General features: G+C 40.2%; 1 protein-coding gene across 3 annotated transcripts in view; it reads left to right on the top strand.

Moving 5' to 3' along the window:
• The window catches only part of Adamtsl1 (ADAMTS like 1), a 949,615-nt gene that overhangs the window by 352,540 nt on the left and 575,665 nt on the right, over positions 1-21,410 (top strand). The gene's annotated exons all lie outside the window — the stretch shown is intronic.

Genomic DNA, 21,410 nt, shown 5'->3' with positions numbered 1-21,410 from the left:
CATGGGAACAGCTTCCAAACAGTTTTCCTTAAAAATATCTTAAAATAATGTGACCTAGGAGTGCTTGGAAATTTTTCTGCACTCTTCAAGATCCTCACATGTAATTATTAATCTAGGTAACAAAAATAGAGAATAAATATAAGTGGGATTTAAATGGGAAGTGGTCCTATTTTGTACTGTTGACAATAAATGTGACTAAAGAGGAAGTTGCCAAGGTCCAAATTCACCCCTCTTGAAAGTATGAAAGTGCCAGAGGTAGCTGTGTGCATACTTCTCAGACCCCAGCTGGCACTGACTGAGTACACATCCTTCCTGTGAGGAGCAGCTAGATGGGGTTGTTGGAAAATGGGAGATGAGATCTGTCAGTACTGTATTTAAGAAAGTAAAAGAAATCAAATCACACATTTCTTGTTGACAGAAAATGGGAAAGAGGGCTAAACGCTTCCTAATAATTGTCTTCAAAGTACCAGAACCATAAATTTCCATTAAGAAGCTAATATTTAAAGAAAAGATGGATAAAGAGTCTCCCTCCACCTTTTAATTTAAATGAGCAATAGTAAGTGTATCCCCAAAAATTTTCAACAATATAGGCTGCAGTTCTCCACATTGTGGGATCCAGGTTACTCATCCCATTGACCCAGTTATCAGAGGGGTATTAATTAGTCAGTAGACATACATCTAGTAAGAATTTTGCACTGGATTGCTTGACTAGGACCTTGCCTAGGAGCAGGCTGAATGACCAGCAGCCTCCCAGGATGACATCACTAGAAGATTGATATTGCTAGTGGCCAGTATACAGTTTGCCCATTATCATATGGCTTCTGCATCTAAAGTATTGTGTAACAGAAATTAGTATTATTAGTGTTCATGGTAATTTCATTATTCAGCCACCAAACATTTGTTTTGTCTATCAAGGGTCATCATAGAGGACACAATTCAAACTCCATAGGAGTTATGGAACAGAGCATGAGTGAGTCACACACACACACACACACACACACACACACACACACACACACACACACACACGAAAACCTGAACACACCAAAAACAAATAAAAAGGGAAGATGAGATTAACAAAACACAAACCAGGGCCAGAGAGCGTTGTAACTGAATTCTACCAACCATTTTTTAAAAATGATATAATATTCAGTAATTTTTTTAAAAGTAGATCTAGAGGAAATACTTGCAAACTTTTTTATGTGGTGAGCATAAGTATCAGCTCTAAGTTGAGAGAGAGAGAGAGAGAGAGAGAGAGAGAGAGAGAGAGAGAGAGAGAGAGAGAGAGATCTCAAAAATAGAAAGTCACAGGCTAGTTCTCTGTTGAACCATAATACAAAATCCTTTAATGATATTAGCAAACCAAAAGAATTTTATATTACAACCAAATGTAATTCACTTCAGACACACAAGACTGGCTTAATCTTCTCAAATCAATCAGCATCATACATCACATTAATAGAATGAAAGCTAAAACACACACAATCTTCTCAATTGATGCAGAAAGAGCATTTGACAACGGCATAATATGTTAATGTGAAAACTGAATTCATAATTGAAATTTTGACAGTGAAGGAAAAATGAGTAACTATGTAGCTCCCAGTGCCCTAGTTGAGGAATAAGGCTAGGAGAAGTGAGGATACAGCATCCTCAGGCTTAGCCTGGGCATCTGTGGAATAGCTAAGTCCAGAATCACTATAGTGGCCATGTAAACAGCTCTTCAAATTCTGAAAGCAAAGGGAAAACATATCCTCATCACCGACTCTGAAGTCTCAGACTTACATGCTGCAGTGTTTGCCTGTACTGGCTAGTTTTATATCAACGTGACACAAACTAAAGTCATCAGAGAGAAGGGAACCTCAATTGAGAAAATGCCCCCATAATATAGAGTTTTAGGCAAACCTATAGGGCATTTTCTTAACTAGTGACTAATGGAGGAGGGCCACGTCCACTGTGGGCAATGCCATCCCTGAGCTAGTTGGTGATCCTGGGTTCTATAAGAAAGCAGACTGAGCAAGCTATGGGGAACAAGGCAGTAAGCAGTATTCCTTCATGGCCTCTGCCTCAGTTCCTGCCTCCAGGTTCCTGCTCTGTTTGAGTTCCTGGCCTGACTTCCTTCAGTGAAAGACTAAAATATGGACAGTGTAAACCTTTCTTTCCCAACTTGGGTTTGGTCATGGCATTTCATCGTAGCAATAGAAACCCTGACTAAGACACTGACTTTGTAGTAAGGCTAAAGAAATTAAGTAAATGATAAGGGGTTGAGAAATTTTGAACAAAGGGTATTTACAGGGAAATTTGGCCTAATGGATAGCTAGCTCTTAAATTTTAAAAGAAATATTTACCTTTTTTGTTTTAGTTACTAATTGAACTGTAGTCATATTTATATGAAGGTCAAAGAGAGAGGAAAGAAATATTATTAAAGGAAATAACAAAAACAAAACCCCTCATTTTTCTTCACCAATAGTCCTATGTTCTTCTTGCCCCTCTTTGGACACTGAGCAATGGGACTTCCATGGGGACATATCATGTCCATTTTCTTCCTCATGAAATTTTGAGGATTCAGGAGAGGGCCATCTCAAAGTAGGAGTGTAGCTTTTAATTTTATGTAGTGAAAAGATATTTGGGCAATGAGTAGAGGCACCTGGCATAAAGTTCTTACCCAGTTCACTCACTTTGCAGTAGCACATTTAGCATTCTGCATCCTTAGACAAAATCAAGGTTCTACAAGCACAGTGCCAGCTCTCACTTGTCCTTTGTGGTCCTAGTTAGTGTTTTTGTCAACTTGATACAAGCTAGGGTTATCTGGGAAGAAGAATCTTAGGAACTGCCTCCATCAGATTGCCTGGAGGCAAATTTATAGGGCATATTCTTGATTAGTGATTGATATGGCAGGACCAGCTTACTTGGAATGCTACCATCCCTGGGATGGTGGTCCTGGGTGGTATAATAAAGCAGTCGGAGCAAGCCATGGGAGAGCAAGCCAGCAAGCATCGTTCCTCCATGGCCTCTACTTCAGTTCCAGCCTCCAGGATCTTGCCTTGAGTACCTATCCTGACTTTCCCTTCATGATGCACTATATACTGTAATGTGAAATAAACCTTTTCCTTTTGGTCATGGCCTATGTCACAGCAATAGAAAACAAACTAAAACATTTACAATCAATTCATTCTCACCAGAAAAAAAAATGTCAACTCTTTTTTTTGTATTTATTTGGTTGTTTCTCTGTGGTCATTATTGAACTCTTTTAAAACAAATTAGCAGAGACTAATGCTCTGAAAAGAAAGACAAATTGTTGCTATTACCATAAATTAAAATGTGTTTTACTCCTGTGTCCCTCTGCCTGCTGCTGTGGATAAATTACAGGCACACATTAGACACAGATTCTGCCCTTGGGGAAACTATAAACAATCAGGAGTTTTATTTTTCTTTAATAACCATGTCACTCCAGAGCCATCTGGTGTACATTTAGAGTAATGTAATTTTGACGCTTGCTTGATGATGCTGATATAACACAGCAAATATAGTGCCAGTTTGAAGAACAACAATTGGGTTAATTTCTGCGTGTAATCCAACAGTGATTTAATCTTACATTCTGTGTGAACTGTAATAAAGCCTGAATTAGTTCCATTTTTAGAAAAGATATAGACAAAGTGAAATGCCGAGAGGCCAATATGTATTCCTGTATAGAAACTAAATATGATTTTAAAAATTGTGTGCACACATGTTATCTAAGGGCACCAAGTAAGGGGGCTTAGAACACATGATTAAAGGAAGAATAGCATCTAAAGAATAGTTACATTTTTGTACTTATCTGTGCGAAGTCAGCAGGACCAAAAAGTCTTTGCCCACATCCACTGATTCAGTTATGGCAGTGCTCTAAGACTCATGTCCCCCCTTTTAAAGAGATGAAGAGTGGATCAGAGAGAAATTCAGTTGCTTGCATACAGTCTGACAGCTGCAAAGGGACATGGCTGAGATGTAGACCAACATCTCTCCATTGCACTCCCACATGTTTTAATACATGAATTCTGGTGGGAATACACACAAATAGACAGACAGACAGACAGACAGACACACACACATACACACATACACAGAGCACAGAACAAATAGAGTAAGTGACTCCATGAACAGTATACTGGGTATGTGGTTGAGGGCAGGAGAATTTCAGTTGATAACTCTAAGACATACCAGATAGGTTTTAAATGTCAGTGATAAGGACATTTAAAAATGGGTCGAGTTTTGGAAGGCTCACAAACCTACACATTTTCTGTAGAAGTTAGTTATGCATGTATTTTTCTAGGTAGAGATCCAATAGATTTATTTAGAGTTAACCAGATTTTTCAAAGGGATAAATGACAATCAAAAGGTTAGGCACCACTGTATAGCTATTGTAACCGTGGAAACTGTTGAAGGCAAGGGATATGTAATATTTCATTCACCAATAATGAAAAACAAAAGTAATTATCCTACATTCTAATGTTAAGAGTGACTGGTAAGGGCAACTGTAGCTTTTCTAAGTATTGAATGAAATGCTTAGAAAATAGGCTTAAAGTGATTATCAGAATTACTTTTCGAAGGCATTGAGACAGCATGTTATTTATACATGCATTCTTCATTCATTGACTACAACAACCTTTCACCCCATTGATCAACAAGTATGTAGTGAGACCTGACTTTCTGGGTGTTCAGCAGTGGCCTCAAAACCCATTTGGAACATAGTTTATGTTGAGAGTGGTAGGGTGGCCCCAATAGTAAGCTTAGTACTAATTGGCAAGAAGTGCTAATGAGAAAATTGGGTGCAGTTCAGAGAATGATAGGGATTCTGGTTGGTTTATTTCCTTTTGCAGTGTGTGTGTGTGTGTGTGTGTGTGTGTGTGTGTGTGTGTGTGTGTGTGTGTGTCCAAATGTGCATGAGCATGTACATACCTGTGCATATGTGTGTGGAGGCCAAGGGTTGTCATGGTGTGTTCTTTGATCAGTGCGGGGTCACACACTGGAATCTCACTAGCTTACCAATTAGGCTAGCCTAGCTAGCCAGGTTGCTTCAGGTCTAACCTGTCTCTGCCTCAGAATACTAGAACTATAGGTGGGCCATCATGCCCCTATAGCATTTGTGTGGGTCCTGGGAATTTGAACTTTGACCCTCATGTTCTTTATCCACTGAGCCATCTCCTCTGCCCCAAAATGCTGGGTTTTTTTTTTTTGGTTTTTGGTTTTTGTTTGTTTTTTTGTTTTTTTTTTTTAAATAGGAAAGTCCAGGAATGTCTCTGACAGGAAGGCCAGAAAGGATCATACAGACACGGAGCAAAGGTTGTGAGAGACTCAGTGGCTGGTGTGAGCTAGCTAGAACATAAGCAAGTGAGGATCCGTGATAGGGTAAAGAACAGAATAGGTATGAATAGGTACCTGTGGTTGTGAAGCCCTTGCCTATGGACAGAAGATCAGATCTTGGAGGAAGATAGTAGGCTCGTTGAGTATTTAGTGGAGCGGAGTGAGCCGAGCTGTTAACCACGTGTCATTTTGCTTCCCTTTCCATGGACAAGGGACAAGATTCCAAAGCTGATTTTCTTGTGTACACATCATGTGAGACTTCTCATTTGTATACTGCCTGGGGATATTTTGACTTCTAAGAAATATCTGTCCTATTTAAATCTCAGTTTAACTGTTTTAAAAACTTTGAGTGATGCTAGATTAAAACAATAATCCCCTGATTCCACATCTGAGTATTTTCAAAAGTAGCTCGAATCTCAGCACGTCTACTGCTGATGGCTGGACAACAGCATACAGCTGGGTGGGGAGCGTGGGGGGGTTGGACAGAAATGCTCTCAGTTCCCTCTTCTTCAAGCAGCATCGGAGTAGGTCAGAGGTGGGCCATGGACTGTGTGGTGTGTAGGTGGCTTAGGGTCCCCTGTGTATTATTCTGGGACCAGTAAAGCCTGTTAGCATTCAACCAGTTCAGGAGGCTGTCCAGAGGCATTTAATATCCAGGACATTGTTCTCTCTTATACTCTGAAAGAATAAATACCAACATAAGCAATGGCCTGAGTACTGAACAGTGGCAACCTTTAGAAAAAAGTCTGCAAGGGACACTGAACTCTTTAACCCAGAAAAAAGAAATGAAGAGAGGGAGGGAGGGAGTAAAAAAGGGAGGGAGAGAGGGAGGAAGGAAGAAGGGAGGAAGAAAGGAAAATCCAAGACAAAGGAGAAGAAGCAGGAGCATGAAACATGCAGCCAGACCAGGCAATTTTGTCAGAATTCTCTTTGGTGCCTGAACTGCAGCAAGTGCATCCTCTGTGTGTAGCATGACCTTGTGACCCCTTCATGGTCTCAGCAAGTACATCCTCCAGTGTGAAGGATGACCTCATGGCCCCTCATGACAAAGCTTCTGTGCTTTGTCAATGCAGAGGCACTCTTGTCTCTCTGTCACTGGAAAATCGAGTTAGTCAAGAATGTGTTATGTGGTTATGCGTAATACTTTTTCCTGACAGAATCTGAACAGAGAGAACAAAGTACGTAGTTGGGAAGGCTTATAAATGTGTCACCTTGACATGTAACTGGACACAGTCTGAAAATGTGTATTGTTTGGTTTTTTTGATTGATTTCAATATGTACTAGGAGGTGATGGACTAGTAAGGCCACTGAATGCCTTAAGACCCAAGCTCTTGGTGCTCTGGGGGCGCCCACTGGACAGAAATCCTCTCCTTTGCCTCTGGAAACACCTGAAACAAGAAAACCAACTGTGTAATTATTTCATTAGTCCTGAGATATGACAGGGGAATTGTCAGTAGAAAATAAAAGAAACGGCAGGTCATTGTATTCCCTTTTGCTCAAAGCACTGGTGGACATTCCAGACTTCTGAAAGTGAAGACTGGCAGATTATAAACACATTTGAATGCTTTGAGTCTCAGGTGGTTTCCTGCAGAAAGTTGTGCTCCATCCATATATGTCTTATGACTTTAATACAAACTACTTGAAAACCATAAAATGGGGTAGAGAGACATTTCAAAAACCTCGTACCCATCCCCAGATATGACAAATTTCAGCATTTGCCTTATTTGGTTTGAATTCTTCCTGATTAGGTCAAGGTATCAAAGGGAAAAGTAGGCTATTCTGGCCCTCTGTTGTTGGTTCATGCCTAGTTATAAAATTTCATATTTCACAGAAATTCTTGTGTCACATGGCTGGGTCGCTGTGCATCAAGAGTAATCAAACATTACATTGCTTGAAAACCCTAAGGATGTATAGGTCTCAAGGCTCCTCATGTTACTCGCAACCAAAATCCAAAAATCAAAATACATGCCCCAGAAATTACTGAGCTGAAATATTTTTTGGAAGGAACGGTTCAGGGTACAGATATTGGCCTGGGTTCAGTTATTGACTGGGATGTAGCAAACAGACAAGGGTGGAATTTACCCAGGGACAAGTTTCTGATTTGTTGGAATCCTTCATAGATTTTTCTGATGAGATTCTGTACTATAAGGCTCTTCAAAAATATCCACTTCTCACAAAGCAAAGGGCATGCCTACAGTATGTGTAACAAGTGCTCCCCATTTGTCTCCTCTGGCATTGCTTACCCTTCATTACCTAGGGTTCTTACTGCTGTATACTAATGGGTAGCCTCTTTCTGACTTGCATGTAGAAGCCTGTTCTCCACTCCATCCATTTCCTCAATGTGGATTTTAACTTCTTATGGCTGTCACTGTGATTCTCTGTATCTGAAAGACACCTGTAGTACACATGACAGTCATTTGGTTTGTCTAAGTCTGGTGATGGGATATGTGGGAAAATGACTGAGCACCTGTTCTCGCACCCCAGTTTGAGAAAGATGTTTGGAGGGCACCACGGAGGGTTAGCCTTCTCCGGGGATCGCCCTAGACTAAGCACACAGGAGGAATTGTTTCTCTGGTAACCCCCTGAGGACCTAAAACTGAACCCCAGAGCTGAATGTACCTTGTTAACACAAGTGAAGACTCAGTCATAGACAACCTTCTGAAACCTTAGAAGCCTGGGAATTATCTCCTCTAGAGAGGGTCCTCATCTGTGGAGTGCCCCCTGGGTACTTGGCAAAGCCCAAATCTAGGTGTTTGTTGCTGTTATCAGTGTCCCTGAGAGGTGGCTCCTACTGCAGAAATCCGAAGGGTTCCTGGTAGTGGAGCATCTTCAACCTCTGGAGAAGAGGTAGAGCAAAGTAGCCATTCTTTCCCTGCCCTGGGGAACAAATGAGCTGTAGACTGGTTGAGCAGCAGGTGCAGGAGACGCTTCTTGTCTCAATCACTGGTTGATTTGCCACTGTGCATGCATGTTCACAAGCCTGAGCTGTGTGAGTGCCGAAGGGGAGAAGAGAGACAACTCTGTAAACAAAATGTGTCATTTTATAGGGCTCCTTTCTTACTAACCTGGAGTGGCAGATCCCAGCGAAGTAGAAGGATGGGTAAACAGGATAGAACTTCTAAAAGCAATGGAAACAGTAGAAAAAACCCAGAAAGCTGTCACTACAACACTGACATTCAATTTAAAATACAACTCACTTTGAGAAAAATACATGTTTAAAATTTTAAAAGCAATGGCTAACTCAACTAGGAGAATTATTGTGCTGGAAAACTGAAATCCCGATGTTGATTAGAAATTTGAGAGGCAGAAATGTCACGAATAGAGTAAAGGCATTAAAGAAACCAAAATAATAGGACTCATCAAAGAGGCTGGTGGGATAAAACCAGTACATACAACACTCATTAACAGAAGCCCTTGATCCAAAAATGGGCCTTAGGAAGAGGGGGAAAGCACCACCACCAAAAATGAACCATCCTGAACTGAAGAACTCCTTGAACCTCTCACTGGAAAGATGTGTCCCTAAAGAAGAAATACATATGCCATTTTGCAATGACTTTCCAAACTCCAAGGAAACTGAACCAAGTTTGACAGTCTTCTGGACAGGAGGCATAACTTGTTGACAAAGTTTGCGGGTACACTAGTGAGGCAGGCTAGCACCAGGTGTGCCTAACCATTTCTAAGTTGCATATAGACTAGAATATCAATTAGGTTCTTTTTCATTCCTTTGTAGAAAGAGATGGGATAAAATGAATTCAAGGTTCACATAGAAGTAAACGGGTATAAGGAGAGCCAGGAAAATGATAAGCAAACAGTAGAATAAGGAATCTGGTTGGTTCTATAATGCTAAAGGAAACCAAAGAGAACAGAGCTGGCAACGTCAGCATCCACAGTGATCTTAGTACAACATTGTGATCCAGAGGTGGACTCAAATAAGTGAGGGATTAATGGTTAACAAAGACATTTCAAGTCAGGAAGTAAATCTGGTTTGGCTAGATGCAAGTGTGGCACATTGCTGACATGAATACTATCCCACACAGGAGAAAACAAAACTTAGTGCCTCCACATGTTACAAAATGAATTCCAGGTCAACTAAAGGTATAAGTATCAATATAAAATAAATAGAAAACATTCAATAATGCTTCCCCACAAGACAGAAAGCCAAGACACTAATAGAAAAGAGACTATTCAACTGTGAAGCTCTTTAAACTGGATGGCAAAAGATACTATAAAAATAAAGAAGGAAAATAGGAGCTTGGTGAGGGGGCTAGCAGTGTGGAAGAAATATGAAATATAGTAGCCTTAATATTAAGGGAGTTTCTACAATTCTTTTTAAAGGGTTTGTAATCCAGTTAAAATAAATGAGAAAAGAATACAGAAATGGAATCTAAATGGCTGTTAGATATGAACACTCACAATACAATTTACCACACATAGAAGAATGCAAATTAAATGAAAATGACGTGTTTGAGAGTGTGTCATGTATGTAAAGCCTTAAGAGTGAAAGGACAGGTTACTAGTAAGAAGACTGGGTGGGGATGGATAGTCTTATGCATGACCATGTTTTACTGTTACCTTGCAGAATGTAGTGGTATTTAAAATATGAATGTATTTTTTAACCAAGCTATTTGTCTTTAGGAGCCGTAGGAAAGAAAACATTTGTTGCTGGTAGGCTTATTTTCTCTTCGTTTCCCAGCACTATTGACTAGAAACATCATTTTCAAATCAGTAAAGATATACCTCAGGGCTAGAGAGGAGTTTCAGCGCTAAGAGCACTGGTTTCTCTTCCAGAAGACCTAGGTTTGATTCCCAGCACCCATGTGGCAATTGACCACTATCTGTAATTCCAGTTCCACTAAATCCAACATATTCTTCTACCCTCCTTGGGTACCAGGCAGGTATGTGTTACCCTTGTATATATGCAGGCAAAACATTCATACACACAAAAATAAAAAAAACTGGTATAAAATAATAAATGTTATATTTCTATCTGTCCATTTGGAGAGCTGGTCACAATCTATGATGAATAACAAAACCAAAGTGCAGGATGACTGCTAATAGTGCTGTCTTTAAAGAAAATCAGAGGCCAGAGGCCAGAGAGATGGCTCAGCAGGAAAGGATGATTGCCTCTAAACCAGGTTGGAATTCCATCATCCTTGGAATACAGTGAAAGGAGAAAACCAACTCCCAATAGTTGTCAGTTGTCCTCTGACCTACATGGGCATGAGATCAACACACACACACACACACACACACACACACACACACACACACACAAAGAAACAGCTGAGTGTGTAGGTCAAGCTTTTCCTTCAGTATAGGAAAGCTGAGGCATGAGCATGCAGGCTACTGACTTGGTTACTTCTAGAGACAGGGATGAAAGGGATTCTTATTCTGGAAATGACTTCCTCCTCCTTTGCATACCCTCTGGTGGTTTACTAGTGAAAATCATTAAGGATTAGTTTAGCAGTTAATAGCAACTCTAAGATAAAAAGAGAAAATAAATCACACCAGTTGTCTAAATGAATCAGAAAGTCTTTAACCCTGGGCATGTGTCATTTTGGTTCTGAGGATCTCACATGTCAAGTTTGAGCCCCACCATGACCTGCCCTTCTTTACTCAGAGCCAAGCTGAATCTCACTTTCCAGATCACTACAGGAGTTGCCATTGATCACTTCCTAAATCCTAAGAAGCGAACTGGCTTGTAGGAAGGCAGATCATCCACCATATTCATGATGATGTGGGCTGTGTGTCCCGGGCTACTGTAGGATAGTCAGAAGAAAAGAATACTTGCTTGCAGAGGCTTTCATTAAGAGTCACTTTTTTCTAGCCAGAGCTGCTTTGCAAGATTTTTAATTTAATCTTAAATTTTTCTGGCTGTTAGCAACAGTTCCAGAAGTTCCCACAGAGATCTCGCCTTTGATAACTGTTCCTGGAGAATGTCTTGGAGCATCTTTGGGCAGAGGAAGGGGCTGTTGTTCTTGGGCGTATGTCTGATGGCATTTTCTGTGATAAACTGATACCCTGCAACTTTGCAAACACATTGTTGTAGGAAGTTAAGGTAGCCATGAATGAATGAAGTCCTGAGTGAATGTGTGGGATGTGAATTGTTGACACGGGCACAGCCATGTCAAGGACCCCATAGTCTGAGACACGTGGAGGAATGGCAAAGCCTTCTCTCTGGGAGTGAGGCTCAGGGGAAAATGGCAAAGCCTTCCTTTCTATTTTATGTGTGAATGTTGATAGTATGTATAAAAAATGTCTGCCATAGTTCCCCCCTTTGTATCCACAGCCTGCAGACTGTTCCCTACAGAGACTGCTCCTACCAAGATTAGATAAATGTGTCTCTTTGATCGAGCCAGATGTGATAACCCTTACCTCCCTGTTTATCTGTATGTATTAACCATGCCTCTTGTTCAGCTGCATGCAATAACCCCAGCTTTCTGTTTAGCTCTATATTATAAATATCTTAAGTTTCGGGGGACCAACAAAAGTTGTAGTCCACTTAGCTCCAGTGTTTCTGTATGTCTGTGTGTCCCTTCTTCTTTCCCTTTCTGCCCTAGACAGGTTCATCCCTGGAGGCCATGCATGGACATAGCACATTATCATCCTTATCTTAGGTCTGTAAGCAATAAATTAACATGCCAGTTCAGATGCTGACCCTTCCAGACTGCTCTGTGTGTGTTGCCATTATGTTCCCTCGGTGAAGAAGCGCTTGATCTATGGAGCCAGACTTCCTAGGCTTGAATCTTTCCCAAACAGCCCATCAGTTGTGTGGCTGTACATCTGATTTCCTCCCCTATAAACAGGGGAGATAGACCTGCCTACCTCTCTGCTTTGTCATAACACAAGCTCTATAAAACTCTCAACAGGCGATATGTTGAGCACTGTTTTTTGATGTGCTCAAATTTGGGGAGACATAGTTACCTCCTATTGACTACTATCTTAAACAGCAATGTCTGGCACCATACTTAACACCAATTAACAGACTCCCCAATAAGAAGAAAATGCAGGGCAAAGAGAGTCATGAGAGCAGCATTTTACATCACTTTTAATTCATGGAGTATTCATAGGCCTTAGTTACTTGATGTCATGAAAAGAAATATTTGATATGCATTTTAAAATTTTACTTTATTTTTATATACTTTTGATTAAAATAGAATTCATTTACTTACTCCCTTCCCTTGCCTTTCTCTGGCTCATCCCAGGTCTGCTCCCTCCAAAGTCTCCCATAAACCCCCTCAAATTTATAATCTCTTTTACTTTTATTATTAACATTGCATACATGTATATGTATATGTATATATACAAATATAACTTGCTAAATCCGTTTTTGTTGTTTGTGTGTATTTTGGGGCTGACCACTTTGTATTTGGTAGCCAATTAGAGTGTTCATCCCTAGTAGTGTCTAATTCTCCCCTCTCTCAGTTGTCATTAGTTGCTTGCAGTTCTTTATCTAGAGCAGTGGCTTTCAATCTTCCTAGTGCTGTGACCCTTTAATACAGTTCCTTATGTTGCAGTGACCCCCAACCATAAAATTATTTCATAACTGTAGTTTTGCTACTGTTATGAATCATAATGTAAATGTCTGATATGTAGGATAACTGATATGTTACCTCACAAAGGGGTTGTGACCCATAGGTTGCGAACCACTGATCTAGAGGTAGGGCCATGAAGTTCTCCCCTTACATGTCAACATGTCTATTGATCTTACCATAATTCTGGTCTTGTTTATATAGCCATTTTGAGAGAGACTATTTCACAGCAGACTTTCTGGTATTCTGGCTCTTAGTCTTTCTATCACTTCTACAATGTTTTCTAAGCCATAGATTGCAGGAGCTATAATGTAGATATGTACATTGGGGCTGGGCTTCCTACAATCTGTGGATCTCTGCATTATGTCCAGTTGGCTTTCTGTGATGATCTCCATTTGCTGTCAAGGGAAGCATCTTTGATCATTGGTGGGTATAAGGATAAGATTTAGATATAGTAAGGAATTATGCTGGTCTAGCAAAGTGGGGATACAACTTACTTTTCTAAGGTCCAGAACTTCCTTAGTCATGGCTAGATTTATAGTACTAGGCATGATTTCCTCACTGTTGAGTGGGCCTTAAGTCTAATCAGACAGTTGTTGGTCATCACCAAGATGTGAGTGCCATTTATAGCACTTCAATGGATATCTTGCCATGCTGGCCAATGTTGTGACTCATAAGTGTTACAATATAGCTATCATAGAACTGTTAACTCCCTTGGCAGCTTGCATACTACTTTTTATTATCATAGAAGCTAGGTTGTAAGCAGAAGGTTTTTCAGGTCAGATCCAGATCAAATCATCGGAGTCCTGTGTCCTACATGTGTAGTGTCTTCAGCAACAAGAACTTACCCTCATCCCCTGAGAGGCAGGGCAGCAGCAATAGCCTATATTGTTTGGGGAGTTACTTGGACTCCCTGACCAGCCATTCAAAAAGAGGTTTCACATGCTTGGTACAAGAGATTTTGTTAAAGTTCTTATGGGGAACACTGTCAGTCCAAGCAGCTTAACTTACTTTAAGTAAATAACTGTGTGTATGTATGTGTGTTATGTGTATGTGTGTGTTTGGATGTATGTCTATTGTATGGAAATATGTATGCTGTGTGTCTTTGTTTCACATGCATGTGTGTATGTGTGTGTGTTTTGTGTGCGTGTGTGTATGTATGAATGTATATGTGTGTGTATACACATAAACTTCCTTGGCATTATTTGTCCTCCTTCTTCTGTATTGACCCCCTTACCCCCTGTCCATTTGGAGCCCACCCTTTCTATTTCTCAGTTTTACATTCACTCTTAGATAAATTCAAATCTGATACATAAGGAATAACATTTTTATTATATTATCAAGCACAAGAGATAGATTAAGTAACTCTTCTTATCCTGGCACCAGGGACCAAATATTCTAAAGCCAATTCATCCATATCGACTAAGCAGTAGGTAATGTGTTGGAATGGAAGGTCGTTCATAGGTTCTTCCATACACTAAAACTTTATACTATTTGAAATTTTTAGCATTGTAAGAGTAAGAAACACACATATTTGTCATTTTGTGCTCTGGCAGCCAGAAATAAAAAGTGAAGGAAAAGTCCCATCTAGCAACATCTCTAACTGAACTGTAACTTGACCCAGCGAGCACAAGGGGGCGCTGCTACATGCATCACACTCCAGTAGGCACATCAACATTCACAGGCATCTTAAGTTTAAAAGGCATGATGTGCATGTACACATGCTTCGGAAAAAAAGGAATGAGGCTTTGAGAGTAAAAACAGATGAAACTCTCAGCAGGTCTCACATGTCAGTGCTTAATTTCTGCCGAGTCAGAAAGAAGGCTTTGTGTTTTAGGCTGTACTCCTGTGACCAACTACTTATGTTAACTTTGACTTCTAGAAGAGCTTTGTGCATGTCTGTCAGTCCCCAGTGCATTTAGCATTTCCTATGTAAGAAGAAATAGGCCTTTTACATTACAGGATATGTATGAATAAAGGTGTGAAATATGAACCACTCATAAATATAGTGGTTTCCTCTCTCAAGAAAATATCTATGTTTGCAAATCCAGAGACAAGTGAAAATGAGGAATTTGTCTTCTCATATACTGTTATTAAATCTTATTTATTTGGATGCAATTCATCGTTCTCTTGAAATTCCACTCCCTACCCACTCCCCCTTCCTCACTGCCTCTTTCCTGATCTTTGAAGGCCTGCGGTGAGCCGTCCATCTACTCGGTTTGTCAAGGGACCAGCGGAGCCTTTTGGCAGCATAAATAAGGAGATTATAATCTGTTTTCAAACCACATGTGGTCTTGTTTCTCAGATGCCACCGACTTCTGGTCCATCAAAGGGCCTTGACTTTGATTTTTCATGTCACATTTCACAAACATTTTCTTTGCCTGTTTTCCTTGTTGCTTAGTTTAAAATGTTCTTCCAACCAAAACATATTATATCTCTTGGTATTATCATGAGATTATATCTCCTAAAACCTCCTGAGTGATGCTCAGGTCTCTGAACAGGTTTGTAGTCTGGACTTTCAGAATGAATGTCTCCTTTCTCAGTTTTCATGGCATCTCAAAAGTGAGCTCAATGTCATTGTGTGTGTATACAAGCGTGTGTGTGTGTGTGTGTGTGTGTGTGTGTGTGTGTGTGTGTGTGTATACCCACTGGGGCAAAGGAAAAGGACATTATGTAGGCAATGAGCTTTAACTAAGCACAGGGACTTTGGAAAAGATGAAAGATACTAAGTATGCAATAGGTTGATGGTAAAAAGAAGAAATGTGGACCTTTAATTTCTAGGTGGTATTTTTAGGAGTTCTTTTCAGGTAATTCTTGGATACTGGGCAGAAATCAGAGTGCCAGGTCTAAGAAGTCCTAACACTGGATAATAGAGATGTGGTGCTTAATGAGATTTGTAATAAATACTTCACTGTGGGCTTTCATTGTCTAAATGTATATGCTGATTGCTGTGACAAAGAGATGGGTATAGAAATTAATAGAACCTGGTCCCTGACTTCAAAGGATTTAATAGCCCAGTGGGGAAGACCAAGGAGTTGGTTGCTGTAGGAGGAGAAGGACAAGGAAGCTTAAGAGCAAGTATGAAAGTTAGGAGCTTCAGGCAGTTTTATTTCTAACCCAAGGATTCATTGCTTCCACGTGGACCAGATGAGCAAGCCATGTTGCTGAGCAACCAAAGTAATATACAGCCCGGGTGCTGTGATAGTGACATCCCCCTGTCAACACTACCTGTACCCTGGGACTGTTTGCTTTGATTCATTTTCCCAAGAAATTTCATTAAGACATGTTCAAAGTAAAAGCTAACCCCCCCACCGACTTTTACCCCTCTCTGTTCTTGTGTATTATCTGCCGGTGAAATGTCTGTGATTGCTGTGCCCCTCCTCAAGCTTGCACGTTGTGTGACTTACATGTTTTTGTTCACTTAAAAATATTCCTTGGTATTTATAGTTTATTTTTAGATGCATCCACCAATCAAACTCAGTTAGGAACAGGTAGGAGGGTAGACAGATAATGGATAGATATAAATGAAATGTAATAAATACCAAGTGTAGATGTTTGGGATACAGTTTGGTGATATTTACTATATAATTCTTTCAGATTTTAAGAGTATTTCATTTTTTATCAGAAAATAAAATCATGTCTTAATTTTGTCATTTTTCCAAGAGCATCTTCCAGTGGATTGAATGAGAGTCAAAAAGATAACAGGTAAGGAGTCCCATCAATTCAATTAAGAAATGAGTATCTGACTTCAACATCAGTTCTGTGAAGAAGACATTAAAATGGCCAATAATTATGTGAAAATTAAAATTACTCAGCCTCCACCAGCCATTAAGAAAATACACACTATGGGGCTAGAGAGGTGGTTCAACAATTAAGAGCATGCTCTGCCTTTACAGAGAACTGGGTTCAATTCCTAGCACCCACACGGTGGTTATTAACTAAGCAGTTATAAGCATAACTCCAGTTTTGGTGCCCTCCTCTGGTGTTTTTTGGGCACCTACATTCAGGTGGTGCACATAAACTCATGTAGGCAAACACCCATATACATTAATAAAAGTAAATCAAGCTTTGTTAAGAAATAAAGAAAATGTGCATCAGTACCATGAAAGACCCCTCACATGATAAAATTCAAAATAGAAGTAATAAAAGGACCAACAATAACAGAAAGTAATAAGTAATGGTGGGAAATGGAGAAAATTAGAACTTTCATGCATTCTGGTGGGAGTGTAGAATGGTGTCACCACTATGGAAAATCTTTTAGTAATTTCTTTTTAGAAGTTATACACAGAATTACTATATTGTTTCAGAAAAGCCAGGTCCCAGTATATGACAATGGATCAAAAGGTAGGAGGTGTTATGAGATCAAAAAGAAAGGGGCAAACAGACCTAGGATTTTACACACTGCAGCTTACTGAGGTCATATAGACATAAATGAACTTTGAACAACAACATTGCTAGATCCCTGCCTCTCAAGGTAGGACATTTATATGATAAGTGAGCTAACCAGAATATACCTGGGCTTTCTGAAAAACAGTAACATATACAATGTCAATTAAGGAGCAGTCTGGTATCAGAAGTTAGCAAAACACATTCAGCTATTTTTAACAACTTAGTCTTGTAAGGTCAAGGATGTACCAAGTTACTTGGCAGTTACAACCCACGTGGCTGCCATCTTAATCAATTTGTATTCCTACACATATGGTCCAGACATTTTTTTTTCTTAGTATATACTTAGAGGAACTGAAAGCAGGTACTCAAATGGGTACTTTATACACCCATGCTCATAATGCATTAGTCACAATAGAATGCATATTCCACAAGTGATAGAAGTAATTCAAGTGCCAATGAATCAATAGATAAAAATGTGTCATACATAAGTAATGACTTTAACTAAACAAATGAAACTGACGTATATTATAATGTGGATGAAAGTATTACCCTAAGTATAACTAAGAATAAAGGACAAATATCTACTGAAGTGAGATCTATAGAAGAGGCAAATTCATAGAGTAAATGTAGGATCGAGGACATTAGGATTTGGTGGCAGGAGAATGAGGCGGTAGTGCTTATAGGACATAAACTTTATGTTTGGGATAAAAAAGGGGCTTTAGAAATGGATCTTGACAATGGTTGCACTCTTTAAATGAAAACACTTAATGAGACTGAATTGTACATAAAAAATGAGTTCAAGTGGTAAATTTTATGTTTTCTGTGTTTATCATAATGAAGAAGGCAAAGGACTTTCTCACACAAGATGTGACCCGATGGAAAAGGTAAACAAAAAGATTTGGCACAGTGCTGTGCAAAAGGAAGTGAGTAGGTAGCTATGTGAAAGGTGAGAGAGAAAATAAGCCACAGCTAAGAAAAGGACCCTGGGAAGGGGCATCCTAGGCCAGGTTCTCTTACAAAAGAAATTGACTGGGAAATACATGGTGAGTGTGCCGAACAAGCCTTCCATCTGCAGCTTTCCATCTCTCTGTTCCCTTCTTCTCAGCCCATCCTTGCCTCTTGTCTTCTGATCCTTGGAGGAACTTCTGCCCAGCAAAGATAAATGCTCCTGCCTCATCACACACACTGTCATGGTCACAAGATCCCTTGCCATATCTCCAGTCTTCCCTTCTCTTGGACCCTTCTTCTTGTGGCAATATCTTGGATACTTAGATAGGCACCAAATAGGTGAAAACAAAGCCTATAATCCCTTTCTAGTCAGCCACACCCCACCACCAGTTATCTCTTATCTTTCTCCTCTTTATAACCAGGCATCTTTACTTGGCACTTTATAAACATATCCTTGGTGTCTATTCTGTTATTAACCTAGTTTGGCTTCTCACCTGATCATGGAGACTTTTGCCCAGGTCAACAATGCCCTTCATCACCAAGTCCAACAATCATCTCTTAGTCCTTATCAGAGCTGCCAAGTTCATCTGCACAGTTGGGGATGACCTTATAATATTCTCTTCCCTTGGCTTCTATTAAGATAGCTTTTCTTTTTCTTTCTATGTCTTTGTTATTAGCTTCTGTATATTCTTCCAGGTTCAATGTTACATCCATTTTCTTGCTCTATTCTCTTCTCAGATGATGCCATATGGTCATATGGCCTTAACATACATTCTAGAAGACTACCAAAGTTAAGATATGTATCTGTGCCAAGACCTGTTTAAGAACATGAGAACCATAGAGCCAACTGCCCACTGTGTACTCCTATTCCAATTCTCCATCTGGCATTAAAAGACTGACTAAGAAAGGTCCAATTATCCTACTCAACTCTTCCATATTACACTTCCTTTCACTTACTGTGTGTCTGCCACTGAGGCTCCTGCTATTTCTCAAAATGTGCCAACTTGATCTAAGAGCACCTGACCAGCATGGTTTTGTAAATAAAATAGAATTCTTAAGCGAGGTGATCAGAGCAGTGGGAAGTGTTACACTTGCAGTAATCATTATTGTTCTTACATAGTCTGGTCTTCTTAGGCAAAGAGAAGAATGGAGAACAATTAACATATATAGTCCATAGTTATGGCTGCTTTCTTGTCAACTAGAGAACTTAATATTTTTGACAAGTGCTTGGCATTTTTAACTCATTCAAGGAGTTGGAAATAATTTGTCAGTACTGCCTCCTCTGGAAACCTCAGTAGTTAGTTCTTGCCCTTGTTTTAACATTGAGAAAACTAAGCCTGGCTGTTAGACCATCAAAGGCATCAGCCAACTCAGAGCAAATAGTGATACCATTATGTATTGTGCAGCCTTGGAAAAAGCTTTAATTCCACTTCAGCTTTCCAGCTAGCAGAGTTGGCATTGTGTAGACACCACCATAGATGCTAAAAGTGGCTGGTGGCCAACAAAAGCCCCCTGCTGTGTCTTCTACTCTCTGAAGTAGATTCCTTACTTTCAGGCAGTGTAAAGCAAGAATGCTTCATGTACCAAATCATTTGGCAGTCTTCGATGGCATGAAAAACAACTTGTTTGTATAGAAAAATATTTTCCAGAGCTAGAAGCCCATAAAGATTATTGCCTCTTTTTAGTATACAGAAATATTCCACAAACATGACTCTCTCAGCTTTCTGCGCTATGGCATCCAGAGTGGAGATGGCTTTGTCCTCCTCCTTTGAGGGATGTCCTCCCTCCCTTGCAGCCAGCCTTTGGGCCATCTGTGTCTAGGTCCCTCCTTGATGCCTGATACCAACTGCCCATCCTGCTGCTGATCAGGCTTATAGTTGGCCATCCCAATGTACAGAGAAAGAAAATCTGCCTTGGCAAGGCTGGCCCCTCCCTGCTGATGCAGGAGCCTTGGCATTGTTTTAGCTGCCAGTCTGGTTGCCTCCTTGTTGCCTTTGGAAGCCTGCACTTTCTCTGTGGCTTTTGTGGTCGTTTCCATCCGCCAGTGTGGTCCCTCTCAGAGGTACTAGCGTGCCAGACCAGCCTATTTGAATTGGTGCCAGGCCACTTACTGGGGAGGTGAAGCCAAATCCCATATATTTAAAAGTGCAGCGCTTTGCTTGTCCACCTAGCTCCTGTCTCCTGGAGTCATTAGTTGTGGTTTTACTTTACTGTTAAAACACTCTTCTTTTTCCCCCCTTTCTCTCAGCTCTGGCTATTTTCATCTCTATATATTTAGCAAGTTGTATGTTAGGTATGGATTCTGCAGTTCTACTTAAATTTCTCTTTCTCTTTTTTCTTTTTCTTGTATTTGTGTCCTAAGGAAAGGGAATGTGTTTCCTATTAAATGGGGGAGGTGGGGAGAAGATAGGGAGACCCAATATTTGACTAGAATAAAAAGTGAGGGAGCAGTGGAAGTCTGTCCTGTAAAGCAGGAATGGAGAGACGCCTGTTCATGTGGCCACAGGACAGATATTGTCCCTGCTCTCAAATTTCTTTAGGAAAAACATGAAACTTTGGAAACTTGATACATCTCAGGCTGCAGTTTGCTTGGCATATGTTAATATCCTTCTAATATCCTGGGGATCCTTCGCATTGTGCAGCATCTAAGACTGTAAAAAGCAGGGCATGATTATACAATCTAAAGCAGATAAATAACGCCACTTCTCTTCCACGGCTGAGTTGGGGGAGTTAAGTGATTTTCCTGAAATCCCTCAGGAAGTTCCAGACACATTTAGGAATACAACATGTGAATTCTAACCCACAGACCTTTTAACTACGGACACATATCACTCTGTCTATTTACTCTAGAATTCTGCACATGTGTTTCTCAAGTAAACATTTGCATCTGGAGCATTCTGTATGTGCATGGTAGGGGCAGGAGGATTCCAGCTTTGTCAGAGGAGTTGGGTTAACATCACTGTGTCACATGGTCAGCTATTTATTAGTGTGCAGCTACTTTAAATAGTCACAGCCTCACAGAGCACCTACAGTAGACCAGACTACAGTCCGAAGGGAACTCATGTTTGCTCGAAGCAAAGCAAGAGCCAGTGCATCTCGCACTCATGTTGTATGTGCTCCATCTAAGCACCCTATATAAAATCAAGAATGGAATATAGCACATGGGCAACGTTCCTTGAGAGGGTGGTGATGAAACATCTTGCC

The sequence above is a fragment of the Peromyscus californicus genome, unplaced genomic scaffold (genome assembly GCF_007827085.1).
Source record: "Peromyscus californicus insignis strain IS unplaced genomic scaffold, ASM782708v3 Scaffold_5__1_contigs__length_169319896, whole genome shotgun sequence".
In the NCBI taxonomy this organism is placed as follows: Eukaryota; Metazoa; Chordata; class Mammalia; order Rodentia; family Cricetidae; genus Peromyscus; species Peromyscus californicus.
This window is presented reverse-complemented; position numbering and strand designations above follow the sequence as displayed.